The sequence below is a fragment of the Genypterus blacodes genome, unplaced genomic scaffold, assembly GCF_046128005.1.
Source record: "Genypterus blacodes isolate CSIRO-AG114 ecotype Tasmania unplaced genomic scaffold, CSIRO-AGI_Gbla_v1 ptg000021l_1, whole genome shotgun sequence".
In the NCBI taxonomy this organism is placed as follows: domain Eukaryota; kingdom Metazoa; phylum Chordata; class Actinopteri; order Ophidiiformes; family Ophidiidae; genus Genypterus; species Genypterus blacodes.
This window is the reverse complement of record NW_027466834.1, coordinates 8,843,588-8,866,981: the sequence shown is the minus strand read 5'-3', so window position 1 is coordinate 8,866,981 and position 23,394 is coordinate 8,843,588. Positions and strand designations below refer to the sequence as shown.

General features: G+C 43.4%; 1 protein-coding gene across 1 annotated transcript in view; it reads left to right on the top strand.

The window, feature by feature from the left end:
- Positions 1 to 23,394, top strand: part of LOC142991726 (PDZ domain-containing RING finger protein 4-like) — a 95,067-nt gene that overhangs the window by 1,760 nt on the left and 69,913 nt on the right. The window lies entirely within an intron of this gene.

The following is a 23,394-nucleotide window of genomic DNA, read 5'->3' as shown; positions in this document are numbered from 1 at the left end:
TGTCACTGTACTGCAGGCTTGTGATGGAAAAGAGAGGAGAGGCTATTTGCTGCTCTACTTATTTAGTAGTCTACTTATCATGTCATAAGCATGATATAGGCATCAGGCTGTATTTTAAAGACGTGCTGTGAATATAAATTAGTTTTAGAATCAAGATGTGAGTAAGCATGGTTTTCTAAAGGTTGTGTTGTCTTTGTAAATGCCATTTGTTAACATGGAACCGACAATACTAGAACACAGAATACTCTCACTCTCTTATTGTGCATGAAAAGACAGATATCAACATTTAAAGTCAGTTTCTTTGCATTCCAGGTCATATCAATCAAACCAGATGACATATTTAGATTTACTCAGTTTTTTAATTCAAACCCCTGAATCAGTTTGCTTGATTTTACCGAGTCTTGACTCTCTAACAATGGAGAGGAGATCCGTTTATCCAGCTTCTAACAATGACAGTGTCAGTGTCGTTGTGGGGAATCGTTATCAAACCTCCCAATGTGGCTCCAACTTCCACAACCCTAATAGCTCTAGTTGCCTTAAGCCCACAGCCCGGGCCTGAAAGTTTGTGTTATTAACCCTCCAGTCAGGGCCGCGGTGTTGTGTTTGGGCAGCAGGCGAGGGTGGATGGGTTTAATCGCGGTCGTGGTCACATAAAGTATCTCTCTAATTGCCTGCAGCATGCTGTGAGCACAACAGACTCACTTTTGATTAATGTGGAAAACTGTTTGCTCCCCTCTGCCAACGCCAGGCAGCATCTATTTTCAGCTCTCTCTCTCTCTCTCTCTTTTTCCCTCAGCCCACTCTAATGTGTCTTTAATAGTCCTCTTACTGTTTTCTTCTCCTCCTGCTCCTAAAACGGATTTTCCAATACTTTAAAGCCATGTTGCAGATCATCAAACAACATTTAACAGTTAAGTGAAAATCCACTTTGTAGGAGAAGTAATGCACTTTCTCTTCCTTTTAGTGTTTTGTTTGCTGATAAGCTCAGACCTTTGGATGATGGAGCTACAACATTTTGCTTAATTTAAGTTTTTAATGTCGAATCGCGTCCTTCGCTCTGTGTCAATTCATCAAAAACAAAGAAGCATGAAACATTAAGTCTCTTGAGGCTATTTCCCCTTTTTTCAAAATTTTCCAAATCCAATTATTCATCAATTAATTCCTCAATCATCCTCCTTCTGCTGTAGATTGCTTCTCGCCGAGTTCCAGCTCTGTTTACCTAAAAAGAGGCCGACGATCATTGTGCTTTAAAGTGAGTCGTACCATGTTCTTACGTGCACCTGAAGAAATGTGCTGATACAGATCCAGCTGATTGTCCTTTCACTGGCCTCACTGTGAACGAAAGTGGGTGGCCGGGGAGTGACTCAGCCAGTTATGCTAAGCTGGAAAAGGATAATAGAAGCTAGATGAAGGGGTTAACAGGATTAGTCAGCACTGCAAAAATATACTGTCGCCGTGATTTGTTTTTTAGTAAATCTGCCATATGTGTAAAACCAGAAGAACACACAAATGAAACCGCAGGAGAGTTTAGAAAGTCCTCCCCTCCAAAAGTCCAAACTTCAGCTTAGAGTCAGCTGAAATATTTGGAAACACACACACACATCTCCCCTCCCAGAAAATGTATTCAAGCAATCTGCAGCGGGTAGTTGTTTCCATCATCCCTCCACGTACTCCAGAGAAAGGCTGCTGACACCAGCGAGTCCCGGCCTTCTCACCTTTTCCCAGAGTGGGAGGACAGCGTTTCTAACTGTTTCCTCATGTGAGCTCCGAAGAGAAAAAGGGGGAAAGGCAAAGGAATCGAAGAGAGATAAGACTACATAACTGGAGTATCGCCCCGCAATCAAAATCCAATCTTGCACGACAGCGAAGAGGAGACGAAAGCACGGCGTTTTGGGTTTGGATCCACAACAAAAGATGACGAGAAGAGATTGCTTTGTTACAGCAGAAAAGAGATATTTGTGACCCCTGCTTTCTTTATCAACTGATTTGATTTGTTCTTCTTCTGTTCTGGACCCAGGATGAGGTCATAAACAAGTAACTGTCGCCCACTGAGGTTGTGTGTTTCTCCAGCTGCAAAATGAAAAAGCAAACACAGACATTTTTTTTGCATGTTTTAGTAATAAAGGCCAATGTCTGGTGATTGCATCAGTTCCACACATACCTCGTAACGCTAACAGTTGTAAGATTGCGTGTCTAGACGGTCGTATCGCCTCCAATACCCCAAAGCGCTCCGTCGAAAATGGAAGAGCGTTTGTCGCGTAATGAGAAAATGCCATAAAACAGAACGTGGGATTGGCTGAATATGGGAATAGAGTCAATCAGAGAGCTCTTTCCAGTGTTTGCGCATTTTGGCATGGGGGTGTAAACACAGAGTCGGTGCGTTCTGCGTGCTTCAACTCCCCCGAGGAGTTTCCCTACCTACCTGTTCTGCTCTGTTTGGGACGTCATTTACTCAGACTCTACATGGCAGCAGCTGTTTATTCTAAGCGTTTGCCTTAGAGGGACCCGCCCCGGCTCACCATTTCCTTCCTTCCTCTCCAGTCTGATGAAGAATCACATCTGGCTGCTTAAACAAACTTAGATTGGATTTGATCTCAACATACTTTCAATTAAGAATGATTTAATGTAACGTTTGCTTGGATTTCTTTTTGAATGCGGACATGTTGGATTAGATAAGCAGCAAATGACTAAATGCTTTTTTTTTTTTTTTTATCTTTGCACATATTTCCAGATTTTTTGTAGACTTTAGTTGAGGTATGCTGTGTTTTCATAGGTGTTGGTTTGGCAAACAAGCTGTTATTCCAGCAGTCCAAGCAAATCTGTCAGATTTTGAGATTAGAGCTGTAGAGTCCAGATTTTTAAGGTGGACTTGGGCTTCTGGAGGAAGCTTGTTAACCGTGTGTGTGTGTGTGTGTGTGTGTGTGTGTGTGTGTGTGTGTGTGTGTGTGTGTGTGTGTGTGTGTGTGTGTGTGTGTGTGTGTGTGTGTGTGTGTGTGTGTGTGTGTGTGTGTGTGTGTGTGTGTGTGTGTGTGTGTGTGTGTGTGTGTGTGTGTGTGTGGCCTTCCAGGTCTGCTGTTCTAGGCAGGAGGTGTGAAAAAGAAAACTGTTTCACTCTGGTAAAGCCGAGCACTCTGGGTAAATGTGTCACAGGCCCGTTCGTAACGCTGAGGGTGATCATAGTTAGTTTGGCCTGTGGGAAACTGAAGAGTAAAGCATAGAGTGTAACTGCTTTGATGTGTTCATGTTGATGAAGACTCGTATTGCTAATGAAGTCAAGTCAAGTTGATCGATGTCACATACAATGTCTCAAAGGGCTTTACAGGCCTAGAACATCAGAAAAATATTCTGTCTCAAGCCCAAAGCTCTCTAGGAATACGAGGGAAAGAATCCAGCGAAAACCTTAATGTATATGGAAAATAGGAGATAACCTGGGGAGAGTCTGAGTGTCAGAGTGGAGCAGCTGTGCATGTGTCGGTGCTCTTCCCTCTCCAGCTCTCAGGTGAACCGCAGGAAGCGTTCACCGAGTGGCGCCATTCATCATTTGAGATGCCCAGGAGGTGAAAGTTTCCAGCTTTCTTCCTAGTGTGCTAATTAAAGATATGTTGCATAGGGCAGGCAGGTATGTCGACATATATGGGCATACACACAGAGAGGTGAAGTGGACACATACACACCCACTTTATACCTTTCATATTCTCTCCCTTCACAGTATGGACAGGATCGTATCGGATCAGGCCTATATGGGGGCACCTGGTGTCACACAGAGGATTCCATACTTTGTTCCTCAGCAGGCATGTGCAATTTTGCTGTCTCGACATTTCCCATAGTCAGCCTTTTCCTAGAATCGACCCCCTCCAGTGAACCTGAATGCATCTCTCTTATACAGTATTTGGCTCATATTTGACCTGGAAAACCTGGAACAAATTTCCAATTTTTCACATTATGGAACTCTTTCAGAAAAGTTTTTCAATCCAATTTCAAAATGAAAGAATGTTAGTATTGGGGTTTGACTGCTCCCAAACATCAAAACAGTGTTGGTAAGGGTTAAACACAGCTGGCTCATGCTTTGGCCTCTACCCCACTTAAAACTGCAGGCACACAAAGCTCAACCACACACACAAAGGGCTTTCATGCAAGTAAACACTTTCTGTCTGTTGTGTGTGATGAGAAGATGGTTTTGTTGTAACGTGATTCAATATCTAAATAGCTGTGGACGAACCCACGTCGAGTCGCCCCCTCTATTCCCATCTCCTCAGCTCTGGAGGGTTTGGTTAGTCAGTGACCTGACGCCTTTTGAACTCGCTCTGATTTCCCCTCGGCCTGATAAACACGGGGTTTAATCTGCAGCTGTTACAGGGAGATTACAGTGGAAGCCTTGAGTCAGCGTCCACACACACACACATATGCACACAACCAGGTGTGCACACACAAACATACACGCTCACACACATAGTAGTGGCCTCTGTCATCAGAGTTGTCAGAACAGCTTGCAACGAGTGTGTAATGAAGAGAAGTTGTGCCTCCTCTACTAACAAGGGAAACCCAACACGGCCTTTGTTTGTAACACAAAATGATAAGAAATGCTCCTATCGGCTCCACGTCCATCTGTGCATCATGTCGGGTCAACCATCATTGTGTTTGTCAGAGAAGGCCGAGTCTTTGACCTTTGGCCTCTCAGGGGAGCTGAAACATCACCACAGCACCATCCCTCTATTTACTGCACATTCATCTGCAAACTGTATTAAAGCTGCCTCTCTGCTTCTCTCGACAGGAGGATTAAGGCTTAATTACACTGGGACAGAGGCTGTCGTATAGTTAGGAAACAAGTGTACAGACCAGCACAGTGCGTCGGGAAGGTGTTGAGCAGAGGGATAAGCCTGTGTAATATGCCAGGTGTGTCTCAGGTATTAGCAAACACTGGCACTGCACTGTGTGCCTGCCAAGACAAGGAACCCAAACAGGCCCACTGTTTGATTCCTCTCTCTCCCATTTCATCCTGCTTATGTGGGCCATTGTTAAGGTGAGGCAAACAGAAGTACAGTTTGTCTTCCATAAATACCCACACACAGGAGGATACACACATTCAAGCATGCACACACAGAGATAAAAAGCTGCTGGATTACAAAGATTTTACATCCAAATTTGTCGTAAATATTCAGATTTACTTTGGATGAAGGAGAATTCCTCCTTAGACAACATCACTATATTATTTTCTGATGTCATTGTTCTGACAAATTAACCCCTTTGCCGCTAATATTTGTATGGAAATGTATGAAATCAATTATTCAGCAATTTGACCCCACACTCCAGCCCATTTGTTAGTGATCTTGCCCAGCATTAAACAACAAAGAAGGAGTAGTTTGTAGTTAGAATAGCAACAGGATGTTCTAGTTTTCCTCATTACAGTGATGTAATGGCAAGTTTACTAAATTTTAGGAAGGAGGCAGTGACAGGCTGAGTAGTTTTGCGGTCAGATAAGGTCTCTAACCTTATCGCCCCTGCTGAAATTGAGGAAGGAAGCTCTAATGAGTTTGTTTTTAATAAGCTAAATGGACCGGCAGTGAAGTGGATTATGAATATTCATTATGATTGCTGTTGTTCTCATACATAGAAATTATTGTTTTGATCGTAATAGCGTTTCAACATGTTGTGAGAGAAGTAATTACTTTAATTGACCTATTAAATCTTGAACTTTTAAGAATTATGCTGCTGTAATACGGCCAGTAATGGCAATTGCAGTATGTTGTCATAGATGAAATGCAGGCTTTTAAACTCTTCTGTTGCTCAGTAGAAGTTCAAGATGAAGATCCCCAGAACTAGTGGTGTCACAGAGTGTTTTCACAGGGCAGCGTGCGTGTGTCAGTGTTTCTCTGCTATGCTCCCTGCCTGTGTGTGTGTGTGTGTGTGTGTGGGACCGGAGTACAGCTGGTGGTGTTGAGTCAGCATGTTGAGGTCACAGCCCCGGCGTTGGTACCAGACCTCCATCTCCTTTTGCCAACAGAGAGCAGTGCCAGTTTCTCGCTACATCTGATTTGATCTCTGCTCTCCAGATTGGGGCTCATTACTGTTTCCTCACATTGAGAACACATTGTTTCTTGCATGGCATGTGTTCCTCCTTAAGTCACCTTTGTTTAGCAGAGGAGGGAGAACTTGAGTAAAGAGTTGGACTCAGTATGCACCAAGGTTATTATTGTTAAGGAAAACTGAAACTAAAATGAAATGAAAACTAGACTGAAATTTGAAAAGCAACAACTTCAATAATAACTGAGATAACAATAATAGGTTGAATAGATGTGATAATCAGTGGGCAAAGGATTGTTTGTGAATCACATTATTTACATGTGTATGTAAAATGTAAGTAGCCCAGTTCTAACTTTAATCATTGGCAGTGCTGCTGAATGCACGGAGGAGAAGTAATAACTGTAGTTTACCAGCAGATGGCAGAAATTCCACACTTGTTTTTGCAGCAGCACATTCATTTTCAATCTGTGTGCAAATGTTGCTGATTTGTAATTGTTCAGTTAATGAGATCAGTTAGGAATACATCACCCTGTGGGAACCTCTCTTTGTTTACTTCATTTCATTCTCAGTCAGGTTTTGTTGTTACTTTTTCAAAGATAATTTCACCGTGCGCCTCCGAGTGACCACACGAACCAAAAAACAGCCCTGCTTCTGTGCGCACAATGGCCTTATGAATCATATTCCAGTGTGTGAAGAAGTGTGTGTCTTTTGTTGTCAACTTCCTCTGTGCAGGAAGCCTCCTAAAGACGGCAACATAGAAGTGTTGCGTTTCTTCTGTACTTGAAAGTATTTTTTGGGTGATACGCTGCTGCGCTCCCCCATCTTTCATCTCATCTCCCAGTATGACTCATCTCAGCTCGGCGCACTCTGTTTTGTGTGTGCATATATGAGCAGTAAAAGTGTATCGAGTAGCAGCATGGCAAAGCCTTTCATGTTCCGTATTTCACAGAGGCCTCGGCGCGGAAGTGATCCTGGGTGGCTCGGAACAACACGAAAAGTACTGCTCACAACGCCGCGTGACAGATGTTCGACTGGAAACAGATCGGAGTGTTTGTTTCCGTTGTTCAGCGGCCATCACCGGGCCGTGATGACCCACTGGGAAAGCCTCAAGACAAACACGGGACAGTGTTCTCCCCATTAGCTCGTAGCAGTTGTTGATTGAGTTTCAATAGACTCTCACTAGTTGGTTTCCTCTGCTTAGCCGCCTAATGAATGCCAGGGATGATTTGGCTGCGATTGTCCTCCCTCATCACCACAAATGAGCGCTGAGTGCTGCTGCACTGTGAAATCAATAGCCGTGGACTATCAGAGGCCGAAACACTTTCAGATTACTGATGAGAGTGATCTGAAGTGTTGAGCTGCCAATGTGTGAATATACTGTGTGTGTGTGTTTGTCTGGATGGGAGTGAGGGAAACAAAACAACGCTGAGACAATGCTTGTGTGCGTGTGTGTAAAAGAGAGAGAGAGAGAAAGAGAATACTGGCATTTGTCTTATTTACGTTTGTGTGTGCACATGCTTAGGTTGGTATTTGTTTACTTTGCGCGTTGGCTTTTTCTTTGAAAATTTCTCGGCGTACAAATGACAGAAATTACCTCTTTCCAAAGCGGCGGGAGCTAAAATCGATGGCAGCTACCAAAGTGCGGCCAATCAAAGTGAGTAGTTGGCCCCCTGTCGCAGGCAGCAGCTTTACTCCTTATTGTTTTTAGCGCTGTGTAATTGGCTCGAGCTGATACGCACCGGAATAAATGCAGACACGGCTTTTCTTGTTCATAATTCAGTGCTGTTTTGCAGTACACAGAATTCACAGGCCGATAGTGATGAGGACGTCAGTGTGGAGAATAAGACTTTATTTTTCACTCCTTCCCGTGCATGATATTGAGTGATCCTATGATTTACTATTCTCTTTGTCTCGAGTCAGCTGCCGTGTGGACAGAGTTCACTATGCCTTGTGCAAAGGCAACGTGATTCATCATTTTCGTAGCGCTATCATGGAATTTTTATTCCACTGTTCCACTGTTTCGCCCTGTCTCCTTTTCTCCTGCATTATGAAGCCTTGAAATACATTCTTCCAAAGATCTTTCATCTTATCAACGTGTGTGTGTGTGTAAGTGTGTGTGTGTACGTGTGTGCGTGTACGTGTGTGTGTGTGTACACAACTAAAGGCCATAAATCAAGCGTGCATTTGCACTCTGCATAATGTATCCCATGTTTGGATGACGAGATGTGGGTGATCTTATGAATAATACAAGCTGCTCAGTCTTTGATGCCAGTGCAGATAATAATAAAACAAGCTTCTATCAGCGTGGGCCAACCAGGAGAGCCGGAGAGCCTGGTACATTAGCCGTGGACGTCTGGTGATAAATCAGGCATTCATGGAGAGGATTGCTTCACACAAGGGGCTCCCTCTGGAGGCCTCCTGGAGCTGTGCCATACAGGAGGGCAAGGCATTCAGAATGCCCTCCTCACCGGGTACACCGGCTCTCCTGGGTGGCTTTTAATCGCCACAAATGGGGGCAGATAACAAGTGGCTGTATTTCATGATCTGTCCAATAATAACGGCCTCCTGTAGCTCCTTTACGACGAGGAGATGTCAGGTTGCCGGCATAATTGGCGCTTCTATGGGGATTTTATGAGTCTGTTTACTCTGTGTGGAGTACTTGTCTCTGGGCTGCCATGGCCTCCTTAGGGCCTGCTTGGTGATATACTTTCTGTTTGTGTCTGGAAGGGGGTGTGGGGTGGGGTTGAGGGGGGTTGGGGATGGGGTGGTGTGGGGTGTGGGGGGTGGGCGTGTGTGGTAATGATCAGATATGGGCCCCTGATTGATGTGCGCAGGGGCCAAAGTCCAGGGTGTTTGGTGTTATCAGAGCTCCTATCTGACCATCTTCATTCACGTGCTCAGAGCGGTGGACAGTGGAGTGGAAGCCTCTCCTCTGTCTCTGTCCTTATGGATGACTGCTGTCTGAGCCAATACACGGCGATTTTCCATACATTTCTTTCCACGCTCTCCCCTAGTGGCGGGGGGGGGAGGGGCCTCTTTTCTTGCTGCCTCCGATGTGTTTGGAAACGAAGCCCCTTGGTAGGGTAAGTGAAGTGCGAGTAACTTCCTCTGTTGTCTTTTAAATAGACACACTTGTAATTTATTCTCCCTCAAGTGTGCAAGATGTACACACACACGTCTCTCGCTGCGTGGCGATGATTCACACACTTTTGACCTGCTGTGCGTGAGAACTTGATGCCCTCATTGTCAAGTTGATAAACCATTAAACATAATCTGCCACCGCGGAGAAAATTGCAACGTTAAACCAAACGAGCCGTGGCTGAATTAGCATTGTCTTCTGATTTGCACTCCTCTTTTATGTTGAAGTATAATGATGTGAGAAGCACTTGTCTTCATGTAGAAGATTGTGGCTTGATTACTGCACATTAAGTCTCAGAAGTAAAGCCAAGTCGTTATCTCTCATTTCCCCTACGCCATTCAATATGAATGTTCCACTTCTGGACAAAGCACTTTAGCTCATGGCTGCTCACAAAAAGCTACAGCTGCAGAATCATCAATCTACGGCGTGAATGAACGCGCCGAATACTGAGCCATGAAGGAAGCTAGTCATGGTGTGTTCCATCTGGTAACGCTAGAGATTAGATCTAGAGATAAGGTCACAAGGTCAAACGCTGTTGCATCTTGTCCGGTGGCAATGTGTTTACAAAATTTGTGTTTCTTACCAATACAAACTTGATCTATAGACTACACATGGTCATTCATTACTCAAAGAGATGGATAACCATAATCTGAGAAGATGCAAGTGTGTGTGAGTGTGTGTTTGGATGTTCTGAGGTTTTCTGCCTTTAAGAAAAGTGACATCACAAGTGAGGCCATGGCCGCCACCACAGAGCTGACAGTTGAGTCAAGAGTGTTTTCCCACAGGTAGTGTGTGTGTGTGTATTTACCACAATAACAGTGTTAGGATATCTGCCACCGTGCTCCAATAGTCACCCTATTGTTACCATTTTCCCCTCACACCCTTTTCCCTGCACGACACCCTCAAAGTGACACACTCCCCTGTGTTTTGTAACACACATATGTCAGTGGGATGTGTTTGTGTTTGCCCTCGTGTGCGTGTCTGTCTGTCTGCGTGTGGTCACATGCTGTGCCGCTCCGCCCGCTGCACCTGTTTCATGTGTCAAACCCCGCTCGTCATTCCACAAAACCCTCACAGGTCCTAGTGTCCCCAGACGAGCGCGTCACACGCAGACAAACACACGAGTACCGCTTGATGAATAATTAAGAAGGTAAGCGTGTAGATAAAAGGCCGGTGTAGCCAAAGGAGCATGCGAATTGCCGGTCTTATGTCGAACACACACTGGGATTAATCCGTCTTTGTTTCCTCAGTTGTACCTTTTGCACCGCGTCTGTCAGTGGCGTTTTGAGTTTCAGTGGAATACTGAAAATGCACCGGGGAGAGGCTGCTTATGTCAAAACGCACTGACATCCCCCATCCCCCCCGCCCCATTATGCCACACTACTTGTCAATCAAAAGGCATATGATTAAAATCTAAACCAATCCTGGCAAAAAAAAAAACCCAGTGCTGGTATTTGGGTGAAAAAAATGTCTTTCACCTTCCTCGTCTCTGTAAGAACAAAATGCTATTTCCCCCTAAAATCCCAGACCATAACACACATTAATTACAGTAATAAATGCAGAGCTGCAAGTGCTGAGGCAGCAGACATTTCAAAAGGAAAATATCTGCGTGTTTGCATATCTAGTTGTAGCATGTCATCAACGTGTAATTGAGGATGCAGTTATGGTGACAGTCAGAGCACTGAGGGCCATTAACGGGCCAGACTTTTATGACATTCTCTATTATGGATGTCTTGTGCGTGCAGTTTCATCAGAGGCCATAAACATTGGCCCCGTCAGCAAACTCCACTCATTAAGAGACATTTAAATGTAATTATTTATTGATGCCCCTTATGATCTATTGTCCCGGCTACACCAGTGTGGATCTTTACTTTTCATATCAGGAGGCCCAGGTTAACAGCTGCCTGAACTGTTGTGGAGATAATTAGAGTCTTTTAGATAAAAATGCAGAAAGTGAAAGAGAGGAAAAGTAAGCTTTGTCTTGAGCTTTGCGACGCTGCAGGATAGTTAGGAAAATCTACCACGCCTTTATGATTGATTTGGAAAGACCTGCTGTTCAAATTTCACAGAAGACAACTTTGGAAACGCTCTAAAATAGCTTTTGAAACTTTTCATCTCAACCATTTGGTACTTGTTATTGTCTAGTTTTTAACTATTAATAGAAGTTAATGTCTTCCTTGAGGTTACATGTTATTTTTTTTTACTGCCATTATGAAATATAGTTTATTGCATAGTCTATATCAGGCAGCACTCACCGAGGAGAGTTTTATTGTACTCATTTATCTGTGCATATGACAATAAAGCGGTGAAGCTCGTAACCACATTAAGAAAAGTGACAAAGTTATTACCTCCGACTGAATGCGATTCGTTCATCTGTTTCGGCTGTTTGTTATGGTTGGATTATTCAAAAGAAAGTTTGAAACTGATATAGGAGCAGTGGAAATCCTGGTTTAAGGGAAGAACTTGTGATATTCTGCCAAGATTCCTAATATTAATACACAAATCTCAATGAGAAAAACAAAATCAGGCATATTTATCTTCCCACATCAATGGGTGCAAGTCGATGCAGGTCTGGATCATTTTAAAACGGTAGAACAAGCGGTAGAAGTAACACTATTAGCATGATTGTTGTTATTATGAGGCATTCCGCCCACCTTCCAGATTTTTAAATGTGTTTAAATAACCAACATGCAGCTGGCCGCATGTTTTGCTCAGTAATTCATGCAGCGTTTTAAAAATCAACACATATTTGACTAGTGTTACTACATTCCTAATAAACAGATGATTTCATGGGCCATGTAAAGTTTTATTGGCCGTTTTACGAGAGACCATGATAGAGTGTCAGTGAAACTCTCTCATTTGACATTTTGCTACAGCCAGGATGATAAAGCTGTTGAACCGACACATTTTATGAAAGACATTTTTGCTCACTTAAGGTTTTATTAGACTACGGCAAAGCCAGGGACCGGCTCAGGCGGTCAGCGTGGGCCGTGAACTGGAGCTGAGGAAAAGTCATTAACAGTTCAAGAGCTACCGAGGGGATAAATTAGACCGTTTTCTGAGACGAAGAACGGTTATTTCCACAAAAACCGACATACTGGCTGTCATGCCGAACCCTACTCTTGACATTTCAGTGGCCGGTGGCACTGTGGGGCTGAGACGCTCTTGCTGAGAGCGACATGTCAACCTCGCAGAGCTTGATTTTTATTTTTACAGAAACACACTCGTTAATGACATGTAATGTAATGTAACGACATGTGGCGAAAGGATTTTGTTTCTATGAATATCTGGAATTCTCTCCGTAGTTTTCATAACAAACCAAATTGTCTCGAGTCGGCAGTACTGTCAGAGTGACGGATCGGGAAAGTTGAAGCTTCTGTTTTGTGATTTGAAAGTTGTTCCAATGTGTCAAGGTACTGATATGTTGAAATCTCTCACATGGATCCGATGTGATAGGAATAGATATGTTCTATATCTGTTCTAATCTGGTTTGATCGTGAACACATGTGTTTAAGCAACTGAATAGATTAAAAATGAACTAGATGGACTTGGATTGGAGCTCATACCTCCACCAAGGCCCAGTGCTGATGGATCCAGCAACTCCAAAGATTAGTCAATAAGTTATGAACCAGTTTTCCTGAAAGTTGGTGGGCAGTTTGGGCACGATCCAGGGAAGAACCCAGTAATTGATGGAAGTGATCTGTGATGAAAAACACACATTTTCTTCTTCAGGATACAATCAATGGGACTGAATGCAAACTATCTGCCATGATGGAAACATTGATTTTCTCTCAGCTTATAAATCATTGACATTAGAGATTTGGCGTTAAAATGTAGGGGTTCATTCATAATGCTTTCGATGCATTTCATCCAAAATCTCCCTTATTCCACTCAATTTTGCTTTTGACAGCTTTTATGTCTGCCCTGGGGTTCTGATTTAAGTACGTATTTCTGGTGCTAGTGGCGGTAATTAAGGACAGTTTCAGCCAGAGACTTTGGGATTTGCTGCGAGCAGAACCTTCCTACCGCACATGAAGGTTTTGAGGTGTTGGGGCTCAGCACAGCAGTAGATCAGATCATGCAGGGCGGTGCAATCCCTACTCTTCATTCCCACTTAGCTCCTTGCGGTTTCCCCAGATGTAAGATCCCACAGTGTTATCTCAGGGAAATGAAGCAGAGGGAATATCAAGCAAAAAGTAATCAAAAACACTACGGGAAGGGTAGCATCTCAATGTGTGTAAGCAGCATGTGGTAAATGTGAAATATGTTCAGCAAAGTGCACAATTTCCGATAAGATAAATAATGATCAGCTCACACAGTCAGTATGTTTACATGCACATGAAATTCAAATTTTTATCACTGCTGTGATTAAGACACAGTACTGATTTTACACACACACACACACACACACACACACACACACACACACACACACACACACACACACACACACACACACACACCACGTGGATGGAATTAAAAGGATGCTGTCATCTTCCAAATATACACAACTGGTTGTTGAGGGGAGGAATACCATGTGAGGATATGCATGTGATTAAATGTTGATTTATATCGTGATGACGTTTGAAAGAATTTATTTCATTAATTAAAGTAGAATTAGAGGTTTAACATGCCTTTGAATATACAGAGTGTTGGAAGTTCACATCATTACTCAGGAGGCTGTGGCATCTTCCACATGCTCCCTGCTCCTCCTCCTCCTCCTCCTCTTCTTCTTGGTGCTATATGTCACCAACAGCAGTGAGTCTATTTTTAGTCTGTTCTAGCTCAGCATTGCTGCGCTGTCTCTATCAAGGTTAAATAAGCAATCAAATCAATCAAAAAGATATCGATCAAAGAAAGGAGAAAAATGTAGTCGCTCAAGTTGGACACCTGTCATTTTTTATATATGGTTCTTGGTACAAAGCTATATGTGTAAAGCTGTGTTACAAAAAAAAGACTCCTTATCTGACATTAAGTGTGAATAGATGTAGGGGTGGGGATCAGAAGAGATCTATCCGATTATAGGAGGATCCAGAGGGATTGTCCTGCCTCAGCAGATAAAAGAGGTTGGCAGTGCGGAGACGGGCCTCATCCGTCATACAGAGGTGGCACATCAGCCACTTTCACACTGCACTGGAGGCTGACGGATGGCTCTGCCTCTGACATGAAGACATCTGAAGGGGCCGTCACCGCCGACGTTACCTCGCGGGCCAACTGGGGGGACAGTGGCTAATCAAAATCAATGCTTGTGAAACGGAAAAGTCGGAGAGGAGGTGGAGGGAGACAGACACTGAAGTTAACCTTGATATGCTAGGAAGTTGCTTAAAAGTTTGTGCCGGGAGTTCATTTCGCTCTCCGCTGTGGGAGAAACATCTGTGGGAGGTAAAATCAAGACTGACACCACCACTTAATCTGAGATGGAAAAACACTACTTTTATACTGTCTGCATATTTCTTATTCAATTTAGCTCGTTCCTTTTAGTCCTCACATTGCATTTACATATACACAAGCCCTTTTTGTTTCAGGGAACACACAGTAATAAGTCTGAAACAGTGAAGATTGTTCAGCACATTTAGATTTGAGTTGTATTCAAAGGGTTCTTGCATTTTACATTATCAGCAATTCATTTCATATAGATTAGATGGCAATTATTCAGTTCTATGACTGATGTTGTCCATCTTGAACTGCATGGAAGTAAAACAAATGAAAATAGTGCAGATGTTATGTTAGTATTCTTTTTAATAAGGCATTCAGTGGCAGTGTGAGCCCATTTACCATCTGTGGATTGTGTGGATCATTATGTTAGTGTGCCAGGTTTTTCCGTGAGATGGAACAGAGGAGTATCTGAAAATTCCTCATGTGGGATAGTCTTAATGCACTGCCTAATTGAGATGAACATGTTTTTTATAGCTGGCATCATTTGCTTATTGGCTCAAGTAATAATATACAGAGAGAGAGAGAGAGAGAGAGAGAGAGGGAGAGAGAGAGAGAGGGGAGCAGAGAGCGCTAATAAGGATAGTATGGCCGAAGGTTACCGTTCAAGCTCATATTTGTATTTCATTTGATTTCTGTGGCTGAGGCAGGAATCTTTTTTTTTTCCACTTTTTAATGGGGGTTGGAGTAATTGTATGTCTAATAGAGGTTTGCGCCCGTGCTAGTCAGAGAGAGAGAGAGAGAGAAAAGGGCTCGCTGCTCTTTTAAAGATCTGGAGCAGGGCAAGGGTGTCCATCCAAGGGAGGGGAGCTGTTAGAATGCCATGACATTAAGAGGTAATTTTACTGTACATTATACTGACACAGGGCTTGATGTTATCGACCGAACTGGAAGTGTTGGAGGCTTATTTAGCAGCAGCATCGGTGGATTAAAAGATAAACATAATTAATCCTTTCCCAGTTAAATAAATTGCTTAATAATTGTTGATAGTATCTCACCTTACCCCAAGCCTCGATCATTTGCGGTTATTCCCAAGTGAGAGCCCCTGGTACGATCAATGGGTCGAGAGGAGCTGCTCGCACGAAAAAAACAAAAAAAAAACAACACAGCACAAAATGGGTTTCATTTTTGCGGAGCGCCATTATCCACCGAGACGGTGCGGCAACAAAATGTGGCTGTGCTCTGACCGATGGACCGGCGTGTCGAGTGTGTCACCGGGCCTCGTGTACCACAAGAGATATGGGAGTGTGACGGCTGCAGATCATTAGGATCCCACAGCTGGGAGGATAGCCTTCAGTCAATCATTTATCTCTGGGCATAGGCACCACAGCTGAAAAGGCTTTGTTCGCCCTTAGTAGCTCTGATGGAAGCCATTCCTTTCCTCCTGTCCTCCGAAATCAATGTTAAGAACAATTACGTCAACCCTCCCCTATACCACTTTCCATGTTTTAAAGAGGGGGGGAAAAAAAGAGGACCATTTCCCTTTTGCCTCTTTTAAAACAATCCCATTTTCCCTTGGACTCATTACACATGCACATATCCTGCCACCTCATTTCCGAGCCAGCAGCCGTCTCCCTTCCCTCCCTCGCAAACGGCCCTTCAATTAGCTGCGTTATCAGGAGTCTGGGGCTTAACCTGAGATAGCAACTAGACGGAGCTTAGCCATCATTTTTGCCGGCGTCTGCGGATGCCCGTCCTCCTTCCACGCCAGGCAGAAAATGACAAGGGGAGAGGAGGAGTTAATTTAAGACAGGATGGCATTATTTTGAAGTCCTTGGAGAAATAACAATCGTCTACAATGGAAATGTCATTGACTTGCCCTTCATGTTTATGGATGGGTGGGCAATGTTGCGAAAGTCTATAACACCAGTGCTGTCACATGGGGTCAGCAGATGAAAGAGACTGTAAATAACAAGCGCCTTGTCCTCTGGAGGTTAGGTAGAGAATGAGCTATTATTTAGTTTAAAAGTAACTTTGAAAGATGTGCAAGAAATGAGGAAAATCTAAATGTATCCAAAGTGCGTTGGTGAAAGCTGAATGGTGCCTGGTGAGACATTGTAATTCCTTTTGCACTGAAATAGAAAAAGATTGCAGCTCTGTTGATCTTAAAGTGCATCCAGTCTGTAATTCCACTAAATGAAGCTTTACAGCAATTGAGTTAATATGCAAAATCAGTTGCAGTTTTGACTCCATGTCATATCAATCTACATTCATGTTATTTGTGAGTGTGTTTTAATTTAATTAGATTTTATTTTTATTTTTATTTGCATATGAGCTTTTCTCATTGTCCTTCAGAGAAAGATTTATGACTGAATGGGCATCCGGTCACATTACTCATGGAGCCAAGGGACCTTTAGGCACACGAGGCCATGATACAAGGCGTTTCTTCCCCTCTCTCTCTTTCCCTCTCACTCTCTCACTCTCTCTCCCTCTCTTTCTCTCCCTCTCCCTCTCTCTCTTGCTCTCTGTCTCTATCCCTCTCTCTCTCCCTCCCTTTCTCTTTCTCTCCCTCTCCCTTTCTGTCTCTATCCCTCTTTTGCTTGCTGTTCCTCTCTTTCTCTCCCTCTTTCTGTGTCTCTCCCTCTTTCTGTGTGTCTCTCTCTCTCCCTCTGTCTGTCTGTCTGTCTCTCTCTCCCCCTCCCAGTTACCAAAATCATGTTCTGCAATTTCATTAAATACCATAATGTAGCCAAACTCTACCTACAGGCCTGATTAATCACAATAATTACGAAGAGGGTAATGACAAAACCAACAAAAACATTCTCTTGGACTGTTTGTCAGAGATTTCATCAAGACCAGTAATTATTTATGCATGAGAAACTGCAGACTCGGCATCCACAGTCCACCTGGCTGATATTCATTTATTTCAAATCTCATTTTCATGAGTGGGTAAACCAGCTCAGAGGGTGGCTATCATTAGATATAAATTAGATTGCTACGGGTTGCCATGGAGGAGACCTTTCTGCGGGGTTACCAAGCAGGGGGTGCGGCGTGCGATGGTGCCGGGTGGGAGGAGAGGGTGTATGAGTGGGAAGGTTAAGAAGATATGGAGTTGATTACTTTGGGTTGCCATGGAGGATACAGTCTTATCCAGCTGGTCTTCCCTGGCTGCAGTGCTCTATGAATTGGCGGGTGATGAGGATTTAAAAATGGGAATTACATGGCTGTCGTTTGCAGTGAGGGAAAGCCATCTGCTTGCTTGCGGCCCCGCATGCCGGCAAGCTTTTTGCCTGTTTTGCTTTGGTTGTTGATTTTCAATTGACCCCTGCGGTTTGATGCGTAAGATGCACAAGTTTCTCTTCTACTCTAATTTTCTTGTTTACCTCTCTATTTTTAGTCTCTCTCATGACTTCCTTGTTGCTTTCCCCTCAGTTGCACCCAAACTGTCTCTCTCTGCGTTTACGTCTGGTTCTGCTCTCACTGATCGCCTTTCCCACTGCAGGTTGATTGGCTGGAGGTGGTCCCTGGGGTGGGGTCAGGAGGGTTGGCACTGAGCCTGCAATCAGACAAGCAGAACGAGATTGTGCCCTGCTTTTAAACTCGCCCCTGCACACCTGCTAAAGGCCCTGCTTCACCCCCTGCTCCACCCTCCGCTTCATTACATCAGGGCTTGAATTATCTACAAAAGTTAGATTGAGGTGAGGAGAGGAAACAAGGAGCATGGAAGGTGAAAAACAGAAAACAAGAGAGAAAAATAAATCGTAAACAAGCAGTTACACTGACAAGGGATGGCACAGATAGAATTCCGTTTAGATACAGCAAAAAAGCAACAGGTAATATGAGAAATATAAGAGGAAATGGAAAAAAGGACATTCTATTGTAGCAATATGAAATATGTTTTGAATAATATCCTACCTCACTGATATTCAATAAGATTATAGCTGTCAGGCACAACAAAATACAGATCATAGCGTCTCGTGTCTGCAGCGGTGTAATTAAGTGATATCACTGACTGATATGTATATAATAATATTACAGATGCCATCAAAGACCGCATCTTCATTTCCCCAATGCACAGAGGAAGAGACAGAAGCATCAGCCATCCTTTTGATTTCCTCTCCCTCCGTCCAGATCGACTGGAATCTGATTGCAGAGAGAGAGAGGGAGAGACAGAGAGAGAGAGAGAGAGAGAGCTTTATTATGCATCGGTGTGGGGAAGCATTAACATAATCACAACGCAGGGTGAACTTGCAGAAGCTTGGTTAATTGATGCTAATCAACACCGGTGTTTGCTGGTGGCGTAGCTGTTGCCTTAGTGGATCGGCCTTTGTTCCCTCCAAACACCTTTAAGGTTCTTAATTAACCGTCCTGACACTGACATGGGGTCTCTCCTCCAGATCGCCCTGACAGTTAATTACAGTTTGAGGGAAGGAAGTGGCTGAGCAGCAGAGGTGAGACAATGGCATTGACCTGATCTCATCACACACGGCCTCTGAAGATGAAAACCCGCTGTCTTTTCCTCTTTCGTTCTTTCCTCTTTCGTCTTTTCCTCTTTCGTCTTTTCCTCTGTCGTCTTTTCCCTTTTTGGTGGACTTCGATGGAGAATATCAAAATATGTGACCTCACTGTACATTTTTCAATTGGGGTTCACATTATATACAGTATAACTATGATGTACGGTACAGACCTATGCCCAGCCTCTCTTTTACTTCTACATCCTTTTTTTTCTTTTCCCATGCCCACAAGGTTCCCGGTGGGCATGGAACTACAGGAATATTATGGAAATCTCTCGAGCTGTATTACAGAAATGGAAAGTAAGGGAATAGGTTTTATTTGGAAAACGGGATAGGGAGCACCTACTAATTTATTAATAATTATTTGCAGCAGTGTGAAATATATTCAGTTTGCGCATGAGTAAATTATCGCTGCCAAGTACTGTGAACTTAGCATTTTTGCAGGTCTACAGTTTTGCAGGATTTACTATGAGTGAAGAACAAAGAATCACTTTACGGAGGAAATGTGTTGTTAGTTTGAAGACAGTTCAACCAAAACTTCAATAGCTTAATGTATAATAATTCTGACATATCAATCTGGGAGATTTGAGGACATTCTCACAATGTCTGTCAATGCCTAAAATATGGCCCTTAGTTTTATGGGGTCCTACTGTAATGGAATGGTGACATACGGAAGCTCTGCTGGAGTGGCTAATCTTGAGAACCGGGAGGAATCCCACGATAAGAGCGGCCGCCCCTCTCTGATCACAAATATGGTTGAGCCCAGGTTTGATCGATCGTGTACCTTCCTTGATGTATTGTGGCATGCTTGAGAAAACAACTCGAGAGATGCCTGAAGTTTATAGGCGCTTCCTGTGCTTCATATGCTGCACGGCCCAGGAAGTACTGCTGAAATCACTCTACTGTAAACGTAAAACATCTGAACCACACACCTGCAAGCCCGGCTCAGTCAGGACGTCGCTCACGGCCGTGCCACTCTGATTTATGGTCTTATCAATTAATATATTAATTCTAACCTCATTCATTACACATATTGAACAATATTTTACACATTAAGTCCATTTCGAGAATTATTCCCATAATCCTTTGCACAGCTAACATGGAAGTGTCCATCTACACTGGCTGCTACAGTATTATTTGCCCAACATGTGACAGTTGATCATGGATTGAAAAAAGAGAAAGGGGGCTGGAGAAGGGAGGATAAATAAAAAGAAAAGCGCTGGAAGAGGATGCTGCAAAATGTGAGAAAGTAAGTTTTTTTTTTGCATTTGGCATTTTTTTGTATTAATCTCTGCTCAACCACAAGCAGGACCTGTGGCCCTTGCTGCTGATGAGGAGGTTCAGGCCACGATGAGCCCCAGTCCGGAGCCTCATTTATAAAACATTGCATAGATTATCGACTAAATCATTACAAAGAACGAACAGAGGAATGACATACGCAAAAGAAAAAGTCAGATTTACAAAACCAAGCACATGCACGCCTCTACACAATTCCCCTTTATAAACCACAATAGGACGTGAAAAAGGTTTGCGCTCTCATCTGCACTGTGAGAGTTTTGAAGGAGATTGCAGAGCACATGAAGGGAGCAGCTGTTACCATGGGATTAAACTGAGAGGATCTACAAGTTATCAGTAGAAACACATCATAGATCTAAATGCTGTGATTTCTCTGATGTGTAGAACATGTACCTGTTATTTTATAGCACATTTATGCACAAGCGGCATTGGCGTCTATATGCCTGTATACAGGAATCAAACTAATCAATTCACTCCTTTGAATGTAAATGATGTTACACATTGACAGGAATAACACATTTGAAACATAAATGTATGGAGTGTTGGGTAAAGTACAGACATTCTGACATAAACACACATACATTTACATTATTATGTGTGTGTGTGTGTGTGGGTGTTTGATCTGTCGTAGAGGCTCTGTCTTTGAGATTGTTCTCACAGTTATTCATTAGCATTAACATTTCTATTTCTTCATTCCCAGCCTATCCATCGTTGTTGCTACATCCTCTTGCTTCTAAGATGTGTGTACGCACATTCTCACGTAAGGTTTTTGTGATAAATCTCAACATTTGCATAGCAAGTGGCATAGGCATGTTTCAGTCAACGGTTACAAATGAGGCCCCTGGATTTAAGAGAGGACAGGTAGGCTGTTAAAGATTCAACAGTGTTTTGAATTTTACATATTTTGCATGAAAGTTGGTTCCACTCCGGGCCTGTGCAGAGGCTAATAGCACTGTGCGATAGTGCAATGGGCATAAATGATGCCCCTGGTCCAGCACGGCAGACATGAACACAGACCTGCAGTACGTTTGCAGGAAACACTTGAAATACAACAGGTCAGACTGGGTTTCAGATGTGTGATTAAGTGCTTGTTAGGACCGGATGAACCACAGCACACATGGATGGTAATGCAATTCAAGAGTGTCAACTAGGATGGATCTGAGTCTGCATTCTCTTACAACAACTCCTACATCCTGGAAGTGCTGGAATGAGTGCAAGAGAAATCTGCCACCAGTCTGAGCCTCAAATTTCCATGCTGTCGCCGTGCTGTTATCTCTTAAGGGTGAGGTCGTTGAATGGCATCGCATACATTTAACAGCAGAGTGAAAGGAAACACAAGGAGAGAGGGGAATTTAATGGATATCATCGCAAGTGCATTGTTGGAATTCATGGTGGCAAGTATGGTTGTAAATTGTCACATTTTTCAGACGATCACCACATTTCTCCCTCCTCTTTGCTGCAACTCAAGAGATCAATGCTGTAGTACAAGTTTTTTTTCTTATTCTTTGTGGCCAATCCACCGCACAGGAGAGGTAGCAGGTACCTCTGTGGAGACACAAGTGGAACATAATAACTCCATTTTCAGGCTTGTTATGATCAATATTTAATCCACAGAGCAGAGGCACAGTTCAGGAAGGGGGAGGCAGGTTTTGAGTTTATCTCACAAAGCACAAGGCTAAGGCCTTTTCTTTTGATGGGAGGGCTGAGGGCTGCGTGATTGGCAGCCACTGATGGAGCACGCCACGATAAGACCCCGGCATCGGTGCCTGATACACCGCCTCCCTCTGGCCCTCCATTGTTTCTGCCATCACGCCTGGCACAGTGCTGATGCTCAGATAAAGAGAGCAACTTTACTGTGGGTTTTACACAGAAGGGACAAAGGGACAAAATGCCACATGTGGAGGAGATGAGGCAGCCAAATAGAGGGGGAGGAGCAGCTGCGGCAAAACCGCTTGTGTCTGTATTTATTGGCTCATGAATCAATATGGCTTTTCTTATACAAAAAGGCCTCGCTGTCGCGCAGCGCGAGTATCTATCACTTCCACCTGGAGCTGGGCGCAGTGGCAAGGTCGCCGCTGATAGCCTTGCATTGGTTTGTGAAGAGGGGGCTGGATGAAGGGGATGACAGCCAAGCGATATGAGGAATATAACTCATATAACTCATCTTATACACGACCAATGGCAATGGCCCTGATTATAACAGGTGATTTACTGTATCCTCCGCCCAGGGCTCATAAACATCTCGCCATAGGACACTGCATATGGTCCCTGTTTTATGTTGATTTTTTGCACCATTAGGTCTATTTGGCTCTAAGCCTTTGCTGACCTGCAGTTCCAACATGCAGCGATAAAACACAGCGTCCATGGTTTATTAAGCATAAAGTGCAGGTTTTAACACTGAGTAAACCATACGTGTGGATTAATATGTGCAGGAGCCTCAAACACAGCCAAAGCAACAACGGGACGCACAAGGGCGTCCTTTCAATCTTGGTGGTTTTCTTCCAACCTTCATTAACTGTAGCATTCTGTTAGAAACTCTGAAAAACACCATTTAATATAAAACAATGTGGCCAAAATAATGAGAATGAATTGATGAATTGGGATACATACTGTACCTATAAATAACAGTGTCCAATTAGGTTCTAGTAACACAACACTTAAATGAAATGCAGTGAAAACAAATGCAATAATGTTTCAATATCAAACAATATGTCAGATATCAATGCACTTGGTGGTGATATACCTGAGCTGATATCCCACACAGTGTTATAAACCTCTGCACCGGCCCCCGGGACCAACATTCAGGCTAAATATATACAATTCTAAATATTGTTGAATCTTTAACAGCCGGTCCTCTCTGCGTACGCACATTTAAGTCGTTAGGTTCGAATGATCTAATGTTGACGGGGTCAGGAACAGGGCTACTTTCATGGGTCTTAGGTTTGTATGTCAACATGTTTTATATCCATGTTTTAGTGGATCCAAGTGCTTCCCTCTCACCTCTGATGCTGTGGTGTGACATAAGCACCCCAGGGGAAAATGTGGTTTTTG